We start from the raw sequence: 13477 nt of genomic DNA, 5'->3' as shown, positions 1-13477 counted from the left end.
AGCTACTGTACACTGGAACTCAGCACTAAGCACCAGCTCTGCCATCTCCTTTCTATAAGCCCAGGCCACTTGCCTAAGTCATGAGCTGCTTCATCCTCCCTTCTCTGCCCCACTGATTTTCTGCACAGTTAAAGCCATTGCAGTCTACTCATATAAAGCAATCTGAGAAATCCATACAGCACTCTTTAAGGAATGAAAAAGTATTTTAATCAGATTTGTTCAGCACACATACAAAACTAAATAATATCTGTTCTTTCCAAGGGAAAAAATCTAAGAACCTTTCACTGGACCCCATCATTCATCCTTCTACTGCACTGATTGTAGGAACTTCCACTCCTAAGACAGGATTAAAACTTCTGTAAGTATATTAACACCTGAAAATTATAAATATTACAGGAGGCTGAATCTCTGTGAGTTTTCCGACAGACAACTTGGCAGAACAGTGCTTTTTTTGCTACAGTAGAGTGTAGTATTCAAACATATCTACTAAACAAACTCCACAAGAATAACCTTCCCTCACTATTCATCCAGACAGAAATGAGGGGGAAAAAAGTAGGACTCCTTTCCTCCAGCACAGAATTTTGACCAATCCAGTATTTCTATTTTTAATTTTTAATTACATTTATGATATTTCCTGTGGGTTTAAGTCATGAATGCAGTTCCAGTATGCTGGGAGCAACACAAATAGTTATTCCCAAAGGGATCTTACAGTTGTTATGCACGGGTCAGAGATTCCGTGAAATGCAAAATCTGAAACTTTAAAAGCTTTTTAGCCCACATCCTTCCCATTTCTTTTCAAAGGCAGAATTAATGGATAATGAATGACATTGCCTCAAATTTTGCCCATCAGGTATGGAAGTAGTAACTCCATCTAAATAAAGTAATATTTAGCAGTAAGCAACCACCCAGTCCTATCACAGTATCGTAGACCCAGAACTGCATCAGAAATTCCTTCCTGATCTAAGTTAACTCACCTGCCACTTTATGCTGACAACTGTACAACTGAAGACCAGAGACATGAAATTGTTTCCTCTGCAACTCCTTATAGAGGGATGAAAGAGGAGTGCAACTTCACACTGCAGCAAAATAGTCTAGCCTCCTCCTAATCTGTGTCTCTTTTCTGATGTGAGACTGCTCAGAAGGACTTGAGGCCTTCCCATCATCAAATCTGGATATGTCAGTCCATAAAAATGCAAACGATTGTGCACCTACCTTTGGTCACAGTCTGGTGAAGGAAAATACACATCCGTTGCTTCACTCAGGAACAAGGTTCTGTTTTAAAATAAATAAACAAAACAAAACTTAAAACAATCTTTCCCTCTCACTGTTCCCTAACATTAGCCTTCAGCAGTGTTGGTAAACATTTACTTAGCAGGAGCACCTTCGCTCTCCACAACCAAGGTAATGATTACATTATACTAAACAGGGCAGGAGGACAGATTGAGGCCATGACAACAGCCATGCTGGCAATGACTAGACAATGCCATAGGGCTGCACTGCAGCAAGCTCAACGGTGCAAGAGTGAGAAAGAGTGGGGAAAGATGAGAAATGACAAATGCAGGGGGGAAAAAAATCCCCCCAATCAACAAAACAGGAATCTGGATTTAGAACCACAAAGGAAAAAGAAGTTTACAGATCAAACAAATTCAGTATGAGCTGAGAGAACTGGAAATGCCAGCACAATCTGAATTGGATTTCTCACACCTGTTCATTAATATTGTTGTCTTTGAAACAACCAACAAAGCAAACTGTAAGATGTTACCTTCTTTTGTCTCAGCCACAGCTAAATCAGTCCAGTAAAACTTAATGGTGTGACAAAGTCTGTGTAGTCTATTCCCAAAGCCTTCACAATTAGGCATACTGTGAACCAAAAACAAGCCACCCCAAGGAGGGAGTCACACCCTCCTCCACACCTCTGCCTGGCTGGTGATCACAGGGATGGAAGTACTTTGTGAAGCCAACTGAAGCTCAGGAAATGCGTGTGTGTGTACACACACACAGACAGGCACACAGAGCAGCTGGCCAGGGAGGGCACCTCAAGAGTCACCAACACCCCAAGGGAGGGCACAGACTAGACTGCTATAATTTTACTATACCTGTTGGACAGCCTCTGAAGTCAGATCTTTCACATCAGGTACCTCTGTAGCCTTCCAGTTCACACAGACCCTGATTCAGCAAAAATTCTGACCTTTGAGTTTCCAACAATCTTTAATACCTCTACAGCCAATTTCTAAACAAGAACCACACCTACTCTGCTTGTAAATATAAAGAAGCACACCTATCTCTATGCCTTGCTCACACAATTACAAGAGTAAAAGTTTCTACTTTTTCCTGGTTAGATAAAGATTAATTTAGTAAAAAAAACACCTATCTTTCTGCAGGACACAATTTTTCTCTTTTATTTTGATCCATAATTCTTATCTTCCTTCACTAAATAATTTAAGAAGGCAGAATAAGAAGCCCTGCATGCCTGGCCTCCACAGATCCCAAAACACCAGGGTAAACATCAGAACAGCCAGATGAAACCACAAAACAACTAAACTACAGAAGATGTGAATGTTTAATTTCACTGTAAAAAGAACAGAGAACTAAAGAAATGGTTTTTTCACAGAACAATCCCGTGGGAGTCATTGAGAAAAACAGTCAAATTAGGAAGTTAATTATTAGCAGAATTTATAAAATTGTACCCTCATGGTAGTTGGTAAGATCCACACCAGCAGATACACCAACATCCAACTACTAGCATTTAACAGAAGTTTCCCATAGGGGTTGGCTCTCTGTTTCACTGCAAAATATCTTGCACTCTCTGGTGTAAACTATTACCAAAGTGCTGATTTGGAACAAGATATACTATCACTCTGATCTACTTGATTTTACTTTCCAGAATACAGAAAACTTGAAAAAACCCAAAAGGATTAGCAGATAGTAAATTCAGGGGAGACACTCAGAGAGGAATGCAAGTTTCAACTAATTTTGTCTTCAGCTTTTAAAAATGCAACTTAGTCCTGCTTACAGAAACTCAGAAAACTGCTATAGCAAGGAGGTGAAGAAACTGCTCTTTGTGCCAGTTTTCCACTAAGGCATGTCAAAACAGATACAAGTAGAAATGCAACAGAGCCTGGTAAGAAGGGGGCAGAATTGAATGCCAGCTGAATGGCATAACAGGGAATTTAAACTGAATGCAACAATTGATAAGTGATTAAACACAAAGAACAGAGCAATATTATCAACCAGATAGAAAAATCTATCAGTGGAATGAGACTGGGACTGGCCAAATTTGATTTCACTACAAAATTTATTTTACAGAACCTCAAATTAAAGGAGCAGTTTGAAGCAACATGAAAGGGATGACACTGTTGTCATTTCCACAGAAAGCCAAGTGAGGTGGCAAAAAACTTACCTAACAATTCCCCATTTCCCTCCTCCATACATATTCTTGTGCCTATGTCGTCCCTGAGAAGCAAACAGATCTGTATGTTTGTAAAGCCCTCAGCACAAAGTGTATGTTACCACCATTATCAACAGCTGTTTAATACCAGCTCCCAAGTGCTGAACAGAAGAGGCAACCCCACATTTCATCTCTAGGCATCAAAGCATTTACTAATGGAAACGAAACTCCACCTAGCACACAATTAAGTCATTTTGGGAGGATGCCATTAACTCCAGAAGCACCATATCTTTTCCCATGTTTGTATTTACTTGCAAATTTACCAGCCATAACAGTGGAGTGGGAAAGCTCAGGAGCTTGTGTGCCAGCCAGGCAGGCTCCTGCAGGAGCTCCTGTTAGTCAGGGTGTGCACCGCATAGAGACTCAGTCAATAAGCAGTGGCATTTGTATTCCTGACAGTTTTACTTCTTCAAACACCAGTCACACTGGAAGTTTCACATTACTTTTTTACTCCAGAATAAAGGCCAAATCTCAGTATAAAAGATGCTGTCTGGAAATCCCATGACACATATGAGAGCACGTGTGTGGTCCCCCTTCACCATTACGAGATAAAACAGCTACAGGAAAATAAGAAGGGTGCTTGGTTTTTTTAAGCATAAAAACCTTAATATTTACACTAATAAAATATAACAGGGCCCTCTTAGTCAGAAGAATAGTATTCACACGGGAGCCCAACCAGGCAGAACAATTTTCCCATGAAGATCTTATCCTCAGTCTGGGCAAACAATCCAAGTCACACTAGACAGACAACAGTTCTACCCTGTATGTCTCTGTAGTAATTACACCAAAGAAACATGTCCTTAGCTTAAAAATATTAATCATTTTAACAGCCCAAAGCACAGTGAAAATATATAATGATAAAGCATACATGGGGAAAAGAGAATATAGCTTGATATAGTCAAAATATGCAAATATTTACAGGAAGATGAAAAGAGAAAGAAATATAGAAATAGAGAGTAGGACACAAAATAGAAAGCCCTACTTACCAAATGGTGGAAATTTTAGTTAATTTCTGCAAAAAAATAGAATTCAGAATAAAAACCACAGCCATCTAAGTTCTTCAACAAATACTTTATAAGAATTGTGCAGTTTTACAGTTCAAAGCTGCAAAAAGATGAGCAAAGACAGGATTGGCTTTCTAGTGGTTATAGGAAGTAAGTATGGATGGACTGCAGCAATCAAACTGGAAAAAAGGAAAATATACATAGAGAAGGAGAAGAGGAAAGACAAAGCTATCCAGGAATGAGTGAAACCAAGGAACAATTATCAGAAAATATTACTGTCAGAAACTGCAAATGCTCAAGAAAAAGGATCATGCAGAAAACTGCATTCAGTGCCAGAATCTCCAAACAAGTGAAGGAAATGGAAACTAAGTAGCAAGGATATACTTGAAATAGTTAATTAAGGACATCGGACATCAAAACACATGATGTGTTGCCATGACATTTATTTGAGACTACATCTGAAATACTGCATCCAGCTCTGGAATACCCAGTACAGAAAGGACATCAACCTGTTGGACCAAGTTCAAAAGGTGGGGGACCACCAAGATGATTAGAGGGATGGAGCACTTTGCTGTGAGGAAAAACTAAGAGAATTGGAACTGTTCAGCCTGGAAAACTGAAAATTTGGGGTGACCTAATTGTGGCCTTCCTGTACCTGAAGGAAGTCTATAAGAAACATGGAGAGAGACTACTTACAAGGGCATGTAGTGACAAGACATAGGGGAATGGCTTCAAACAGAGTAGGTTTAGATTAGATAGCAGGAGGAGATTCTTTACTGTGAGAGTGGTGAGGCACTGAAACGGTGCTGCTCAAAGAAGTTGGGGATATCCCATCCTTGGAAGTGTTCAAGGCCAGGTTGGATGGGGCTCTGAGAAACCTGATCTAGTAGAAGGTGTCCCTGTCAACGGCAGAGGGGTTGGAATGAGATGATCTTTGAGGTCCCTTCCATTCTGTGATTCCATGATAGTTCCTTTATTACTCATTCACATACATCCAGCAGAATTGGTTTAGGAAGTGAAATGTTTTCTGAGACACATTGAAGCTTTCAAGTGAACTTGTATTTTTCACAAGAGAAAGCAGTCTAATTTTCAAAATTCTAGATCTGATCTCTTACATTTCTCCTCTCCCTCTTATATCAGGGCTTGTCTTTAATGTAATTCACCAGCAATTTTTTCACAACAGAAGAAAAAAGCAGAACCATCGGATGAAGGAGAAGCATCAAGGTCACAGCACTCAGCATGCCAGAGTTCAAGAAGTGTCTGGCTAACATTCTCAGGCTCTATGATGTGATTCTTGGGGCTCTCCTGTGCAGAGTCAGGAGTTGGACTTTGATTATACTTGTGGGTCCCTTCCAACTCAGAATATTCCAAGGTTTTATGATCACTTTGATAATCTAAAGCTAATGGCTTAGTACAGTTCATCATTCATCCAAAGCCCTACTTCAGATCTTGCATGTCCTTATGGGGCATGGCCTTGCCTGTACACAAAGGAAAGGATTCCTTCCTATACGCCTATTCAGGGCACGAAGGGCAGGAGGCCCAGGCCCTGTCTGCCATCAGCAGGATTGTGCTTGCTTGCAACCATGCTGCTGAAATGCCCATGACCCCGACTGCTTCAGCAGTCTGATTTTCAGAAAGGCCAATGCAAGCAGTGAAATGTTAAAAGAGTAATGCTGTCTTTGCCTCTGCCCTTTTCTCTCCTGCTATCAGCTTAGCTGTATGCCACTGTACAAGCAAAAAAGCAAACCAACTGCAATCAAAGTCAATGGGGGAAAAGCTATCAGTAGCCTTCTTCCCAGTGTTGCAACCTAGCAGCTAAAATCATGCCACCTTTGTGAGAAGAAATTTGTAAAGAAAGGGGGAATGACTACAATATTACAAAAAGATCTCTCTTAGTTCTCACTTGTTTTTGCTTTCATCAGGTGGTAAGAAGAAAGCAGCCTTCTCAGCTGATTAAGCTCCATTGCTACTATTCTCTCTTCCTCTCCACTCCCACCCTTTGTTTGTGACTATTCCTTAACGAGCAAAGAAGAGTCCTGAAGAAGGAACAACTATGATTTATGTATTAGATAGATAAATCTTGAATGACTGTCAGTTTCCATCCTGCCACAGAGCCACTGCCTCCTGGCAGCAATGCTGTAATTAAGTTGATAGCATTGAGTATTCTCTGAAATACTGGGTTAAAGTAGTACAGCACTGCATTTAAACCTTTCACCCCATTCTGATAATTTAAACAATTCTGCTAACAGCTTGTTTAGGCTAATCCTCCTTAAAGCGTTCCAAATTAAGAGCACCCAAAAGGACTGAAGACACCTAGCTTGGTACTTGTCTTTCCCTGGTCCTAGTAAATCATGGCTCACACAGTCAAAGCAATGCCTTATCCCTCTGTACCTGTCACAAAGCCATTGCTATCTTAAGAAAAATAACATTTTAAAAAGCAGCAAATAAATAACCAGATTCATGAAAGAGAATCATGTGTTATGTATCCAGACAGCCTGAAAACACCTAGGTGCCCAAATCCCACAGGAATGAACTTAATGTCAACCAAAAGCTATGTAAAGGTTTTGTACCTAAATGGTGACCTCCAGTGAAGCTGACAGCTACCATGGAGAATTTGAAGAGGATAATTTGCTTCTCTCATTTTATTCTTCTATTAAATAAAGAAAACTAAGTCAGAAGCCTGTTGACTTTATGTTTTTCCTTTATCACTGTCAGTATTTGATCTGGACAGTGTTGCCTCTTCACGCTCCTTATGCTTACTTTCATCTCTGTCTTTTAACATAAATCATGTGCACTCTGTATTGCAGAGCAGATTCCTCCAATATGTCAGATGCTGTTGGGAAAAAAGTATAAACAGCTCCTTGCTTAACCTCACCCATGGGCCTATAATGAAATGAATCTACAATTCTAAATTATGACACACCCCCAACTAAGGAATGAATTAGAACTAGAATTAACATTGTTCATTTTTATAAAGGAGGAAGCCAATAAAGCCAAAAATCTCTACACAAATATAACACATAAAACACATTTGATATGATGGTAAAGACACACTGCAATAAAGAAAATGGAGTTTTGCCCATAATTCAATGTAAATCTGCTGTTTAAGCAACTTTCTTCATATGAACTTTGACGTTCATAGTAGTAACCTCCAAGATGCCCAAAAAGTGGTCATACCACAGTTGGCTGTACAGAAAAGAATGTATAATGAAAAGAGATACTCAATCCAATAAACCAAGTAAAAAATTACAGATAGTTTTCCTGGATACAAACACATAGAGCTGAATGAAATCCAAATCTGGAAGAGTAAGTATAACATCTTGAAGCCAAATTGGGCAAGACTTGTTGCAGATTGCCTGTATCCACACCTGTTTTATTTCCATACATGGAACAGAGAAAATAGGTTAAAAAAAAAATCATGCTTTTAGGGGAGTGAAGGGAAAAAAGAAATTAAAACTTCCTACCCAATTACTTTTTACATACTTGCTTAATGTTCAGCCCTAAAATTGGCTTAGCCAATTCTCAGAAATAGACGTATCTTCAGGATTTTTCTCACACTTCAGGAACCATAGCCTTCTTTCTCTTTCCACAGAGTCTTCTCAAGCTCTGCTCCTCACTGCTACTACTTTCCAAAATGCCCAAATACCTGATTGCTGATGATTAAGATTGCAGGTGCAGTCAGTTGAGGAATACACAAATGTTGAACAGACGTTCCCTCCTCCCTTGGGGCTCCCAATTGTCACTGAGGTTGACTGTATAAATGCTCAAACCATCACCAAACCTTCCCACATTTGGAAATAGATAACTGATCCACCCAGAGAAGTCTCCACTACCATATATGCTTGTTTGGAAGTATATTTAAATACACTATTTTACTCTCTCATTCCTGTTCCTTTATGTTTTCTGGCGCGCAGAGGTAAAACAATCTGCTGCACAAACCTATTTTGAAAGACTACAAATGATGCAGTTGCTTGATCCTACTGTACATTATGCCTGGAAAAAATATTTGCATAAATCAGTAATCATGAGACAATGATACAGATTATGGCTACTGAGAGAGCAGTGCCAGAACAATCTGAGGAGAGCATTATCAATTCTTTCAATGCTAAAGGTACAAGGACTTGGCTGCATCGTTTTACTTGATTTTTTCACGTCAACAATCTGACTTTGGTTGAACTGTAAGGACTAATGGCATCTGAAAAAAGGTATACATGATCAACCAACCTGAGTTCAAGGAACACCACAAATGCTTTGAGTCTAGCAGTTAGAAAAGCCTGCAGATTCTCTAGGACACTGGGTTATGAGCAGGGAGAAGTGCCAGTACTTACAGATTGACTCATGGAAGCACAACTAGAGCAGCTCTGTGTGGCATTGTTTGACAGCCACTGACCCAGAAAGGCACTAAAGTAAAGCTGTATATAAGACTCCCAATGCAGGCAGCACTCAGCTCTGTGCTCTTCTGCTGGAAAGGAAACACTGCATGAAGCTCCACAATTTCATAGTTCACATAAACTGCTAAAGAAGCTTTTGTGCTTGCAATGAAATTAAAATTTCTGCTCACCTTCTTAATTTCCTTTCATATCTCAAGTTAACAGCTCTCTGCTGCCATCCTTCTTTCTCTTCCCCTGTCTTATTCTATCTTTTCACAGTAATTCTGAGTCAATCAGATCAAATTCCCTGTGTTTTCATGCAAACATCTGACTTTCCTGGCTTCACTGGAATCTCAGCAAACGTCCCCCTCCTACTCCTCTCATCCCAAGACATTGAGGCATGCGCAACTTATCCTGAGCATCATTTTGGAATAAGGCCACACTTGTGTTTTTAAGAGAGGCATCCAGCCAGCTGGAGGTTTCTTTATGGCTTCACTAAGTGAAAAGCCTTTTAGACTTGTAGACTGAGCCAAAACCTTGACCTATCATGCCCTTGTGGGGCCAACAACATTCTTCCACTACTTGAGAGAGAAAGTATATGAACTGTCAGTTTGGACAATGAACTCAGGCACATGGTGGGATTCTTGGGGGGTCCTGCATAGAGACAGGAGTTGGACTCGCTGATCCTGATGGGTCCCCTCTAAGTCAGCATATTCTGCTATTTTATGGTTCTGTGACTCTACACAAAAATCATGCAAAAAATTCCTTCTCCTTTGGGACCCAGCCATAACCCATTCTTATCTCTGTAATAACACAGATTTTCATCTCACTAATCTTCTTCCATTCTCAATACAAAAAGAGAATTTGCAAAGTGGATGACTAACCAACCCCCTTTCAGTTAAGCATCACTCTGCTTAGGTGTTATGACACTCCTAAGCTGTATTTTTCTACTCATTTTTTTTGAAAATGCATGTTCCTTTTGTTTCCCTAGATTTAAAACAGACAAAGTCAGAGACAATGCTCCATTTGAGTTACCTCATAAATCAGCAAAAACATAAGGGGAAGCTACCTTTTCCATCCTAGCAGTGCAAAGAGAAACTTGTCCAGCCTTAGACAACAAACCATCTTGCTGGTGAACTGCACAACCCTCACACTGTCCCAAACACACCCACACTCCCATGAACTAAGGCACCTGCAGATTATAAGGCTTTTCATGGGAAGAAGTTCTTTTCTCATTCCTTCCCTTCATCTTAACTACCAGTCTAACCTGAATTGTATAAACCAAAGGAAAATAATTTCCCAAATGCCAGCACTTAGAGCACTTTGTACTTCCAACCACCATTTTCACCAGGCAAAGGCTCTGCCATCTCACCCTCACCCAGACTCAAGTCTGACTCAACTGCCAAAAGAAAAACAGAGCTGTTCAAATACAACAGCATTTAAGCCTTCTGTCAACAGAATAGCAGAGCTCTCCCTAAAACAGGCTAAGTATAGTTTTTCGGATCTACAGGGCAGCAAAACTGAGGAAGAGAACACGAGCTTGGACACTTACCATGTCAGCAGCAGAACTGGGTACATGAGGACACAGGAACAGAGTTCACAGGCTCTAACCATTGCCTTTTTGCCTCTGGAACACAATTTTGTGTCCAGCCAGAGCATTCCCCTAATCTTCTGCCTCCCACAGAACATAGGCTATGTTCTCTGAGGTTCCTGGCATAGGCCAGGGCTGGTACTGTGATGCTCTCAGAGTTGTATCTTCCAGGTGTTATCCTATATCACCACAAACATTAAATATCCAACATTCAGTACAGGTCACCTGAAGTGTTTACAAAAGGGAAAAGGCAGATTTCGATGAAAAAAAATAACCTCCCACTAAAAAAATCACAATTCCTTCCCTTTTCTTCCTAGCACCTTCTCTCCTATTCCAGCTCACCCTCAGTTTTAATAGTTTCCCTACCAAAAAACATTCCACACTGCATCACAAAATATAGAAAATTTTTTTTCTGCAACAAGAAGATTAATACCTTCTTACCTAGAAGAGCACAAGTAGTTCTAATAAAATCAGATTTTAGAGGTTATCAGAGCCATCATTTCCCATTTTCAATGGCAGCTGGATGACAGTTTTCTGTCTCTTTCGCTGCCTTTCTTGTCTATCTCTGCAGGACTCAAGCTAATAAGCTTCCCATTAATGAAATGACTATGCCAAGGTACTGGCAGATGGTCCTATGTTCCAAGCACATCTTCCCATTCCCTCCCTCCCAGAAGTCCTAATCTATACACAGTGTAATCGCCACAAAAACATATGCTCCCTGACAGAGAGCTTCCCTCCCATTATCTCTGTCCTCCAGGGGATTGCCCCTGAAACCTCAGTGACACAAAGCAACTCCCTACTCAAGTCTCAGTTTCCTATATGCCTGAATACACATTCAGCAGGTCATGGCTGAAGTGCCTGTACAAGGCTTAAAATCCATATTAATCTCTCCATGATACTACACATAGCCAGGTCCATTTCTAAGTGAAATGCACATACAAAATCCACCTTTTTCTTTTCAAGTAATATATAGCTGATATTTCTTATGAGTAACACTTTGTTACTGCTTTACTTACAGATTCCTATTAACAGTGCACGAGCCTTTCTCAAAGACAAAAAGCCATAAGGGGTAATTTATTACATTGGTTACCAGGAAATCTCTTGAGCAACACTTTCACTTAAATGCTGAGTCAGTTATTAATTTGGTATCTCATATATCTTAAAATAATCTGTTTGTTTCATCTGCTGGCTCCCTCTTCCCCATCAATTTAATCAGATTATTGTGATTGATGAATTCATTAATATGGTCATTGCATCCTGAGAGCAGAGCAACTTCTACAGAGAAGGCTTCAGGAAGGAAGAGCAAATATCTCCCTTTTGCACACGCAGACAGATTTGCACAGAGGAACAAAAGAACACTATCAGTTTCCCAGCTGTGGGAAGGGCTGCACAAAAGATATTTCTATACACTTAGGATCACTGTGGCTAGCTCTGCTGGAGCTCCTCAGAGAAGATGAGGGATATGATGGGAACAGACAGGTCACCATAATATGAAGGGTTGTTTTAGCTCTCAAAATTTACTCCAAACCTTCTGAAACATCATTTCTTTACAGAGGAAGAGAAAATTTTTATTGTCAGTTCTTCTCTGCATTTAATCCCAACAGTACTGAATAACTTTTCCACACTGCAGATAGGGAAAAACCCCTAACAGAAAGTAGAAAAGCTTCCCTTTAATCTTTGCTGCCTCCTTTTCAACTTCGAGTTGAAAGTCTTCAAAGTAAGACCTTTTCTCATACCTCCTAACACCTCAAGTCACTGACTGTCATAGGAAATAACTTCAGCTTAGTAACTCCAAAACTATCTACCTTACAAAAGGTGAAAGAATTAAAAAGCTTGTTCATTTTCAAGTGAAACAAAACCAAATAGGTCTGATGCAGGCAACAGTAGACAAGAAAAAAAAAACAGTAAGAAATATTTGTTAGCCAGGAGTAAAAATAATATAATTATGTTTCTGTATCTATTGCCATTTAAAGAATAAGGAAGCCAAAACACTTTGATAGCACATTTCCCCAGTCTTCCCAAACACTAAAGGAAAGGAAAAAAGTAAAGAAATTGGCACTTACCAGAAAAACCAGTAACTACAGAAAAGCATGCAAGAGCACTGCTCAAGTTCCCAGTAGCAAACACCTCAGGAGCTGAGGAAGAGGATACAAATGACCTCTACCTAAGCTTACTAGATGTCTGAAACTGTATTCACTCTCCCTTGAATTGTAATTTTATATCTTTCTAACAACTCCATAAACCAGATGAAAAACATGTATCTTCACAACATCCTCAGACACCAAATTTCTAATGAAGAAATCTAGACTACCTTCTGCTCTCTGTCAGAGCAACAACCAAGGTGACACTGAGCATCTGAAGATCAAAAAGGCTCCTGGTGAGCATTTCTTAAGTGAAGAATTTGGATGAGGATTACTTTGGGAGGATAGCCAGTCTGATAAACAGCAGCAAGCAAACAGGAAAAGCTACTTGTTGCAGGCAGAAATGCACAATAGGCTTCCAGAAACTGACCGAACTAACCACACCATAGACAATTAAAGCAATTTATTACACTTACATGGCTTCACACATTTGGAAATGCATTTCCCCGTTCTTAGTCTGGGAGAAGTGTGCTTATTCATGAAAACTGAAACACGTAGTAAACAGTTTTGAAACGTTCAAGAACAATGTGTGAGAACGGAACATTTGATATGGCATTATCTTGCAAATGTCTCCAAATTCCTCTCTGGTCACTGTGTGGGCAGCACATTCCCAGGACAGAGAGCAGGGTAGGCGGGAGAAAGGGGACTGTAAAGCTATTCATGAACAGGATTTCGTCTTTTCCCGCTGAGTTTCACTAGGGACCTAGCGGAGCTGTCGGGAGGGAGGGGAAGGGTTGTTTCCCTCAGGAAGCGAGGGCACGGGCCGGCACACGGAGCCTGACGCCCCTTGCCTCGGAGGAGGCCGAGCCAGGAGAGCGCAGCCCCCGCCGCTCCCTGCGCACAGAGCCTCCGACTGCCCTGCTCGGGCCGGGCCCTCCGCAACCGCTTTGGGATGAGCCAAGGGCAATCACTCCAGAGGAAGG

The 13477-nt window shown here is 40.5% G+C and overlaps 1 protein-coding gene across 8 annotated transcripts in view; it reads right to left on the bottom strand.

The window, feature by feature from the left end:
* The window catches only part of NDST2 (N-deacetylase and N-sulfotransferase 2), a 139021-nt gene that overhangs the window by 53437 nt on the left and 72107 nt on the right, over positions 1-13477 (bottom strand). For 7 of the 8 annotated variants that reach the window (XM_068198497.1, XM_068198493.1, XM_068198495.1 and 4 more), the window contains one exon: positions 1213-1272. The gene's annotated coding sequence lies outside the window, so the exon portion shown is untranslated. Of the gene's footprint in view, positions 1-1212; positions 1273-2096; positions 2210-13477 lie in introns of those variants that run through there. The other variant, XM_068198496.1, reaches the window with a different exon arrangement.

The sequence above is a fragment of the Anomalospiza imberbis genome, chromosome 8 (assembly GCF_031753505.1).
Source record: "Anomalospiza imberbis isolate Cuckoo-Finch-1a 21T00152 chromosome 8, ASM3175350v1, whole genome shotgun sequence".
NCBI lineage: Eukaryota > Metazoa > Chordata > Aves > Passeriformes > Viduidae > Anomalospiza > Anomalospiza imberbis.
Note: the sequence above shows the minus strand (reverse complement) of the source record. Positions and strands in the feature narration are given on the sequence as shown.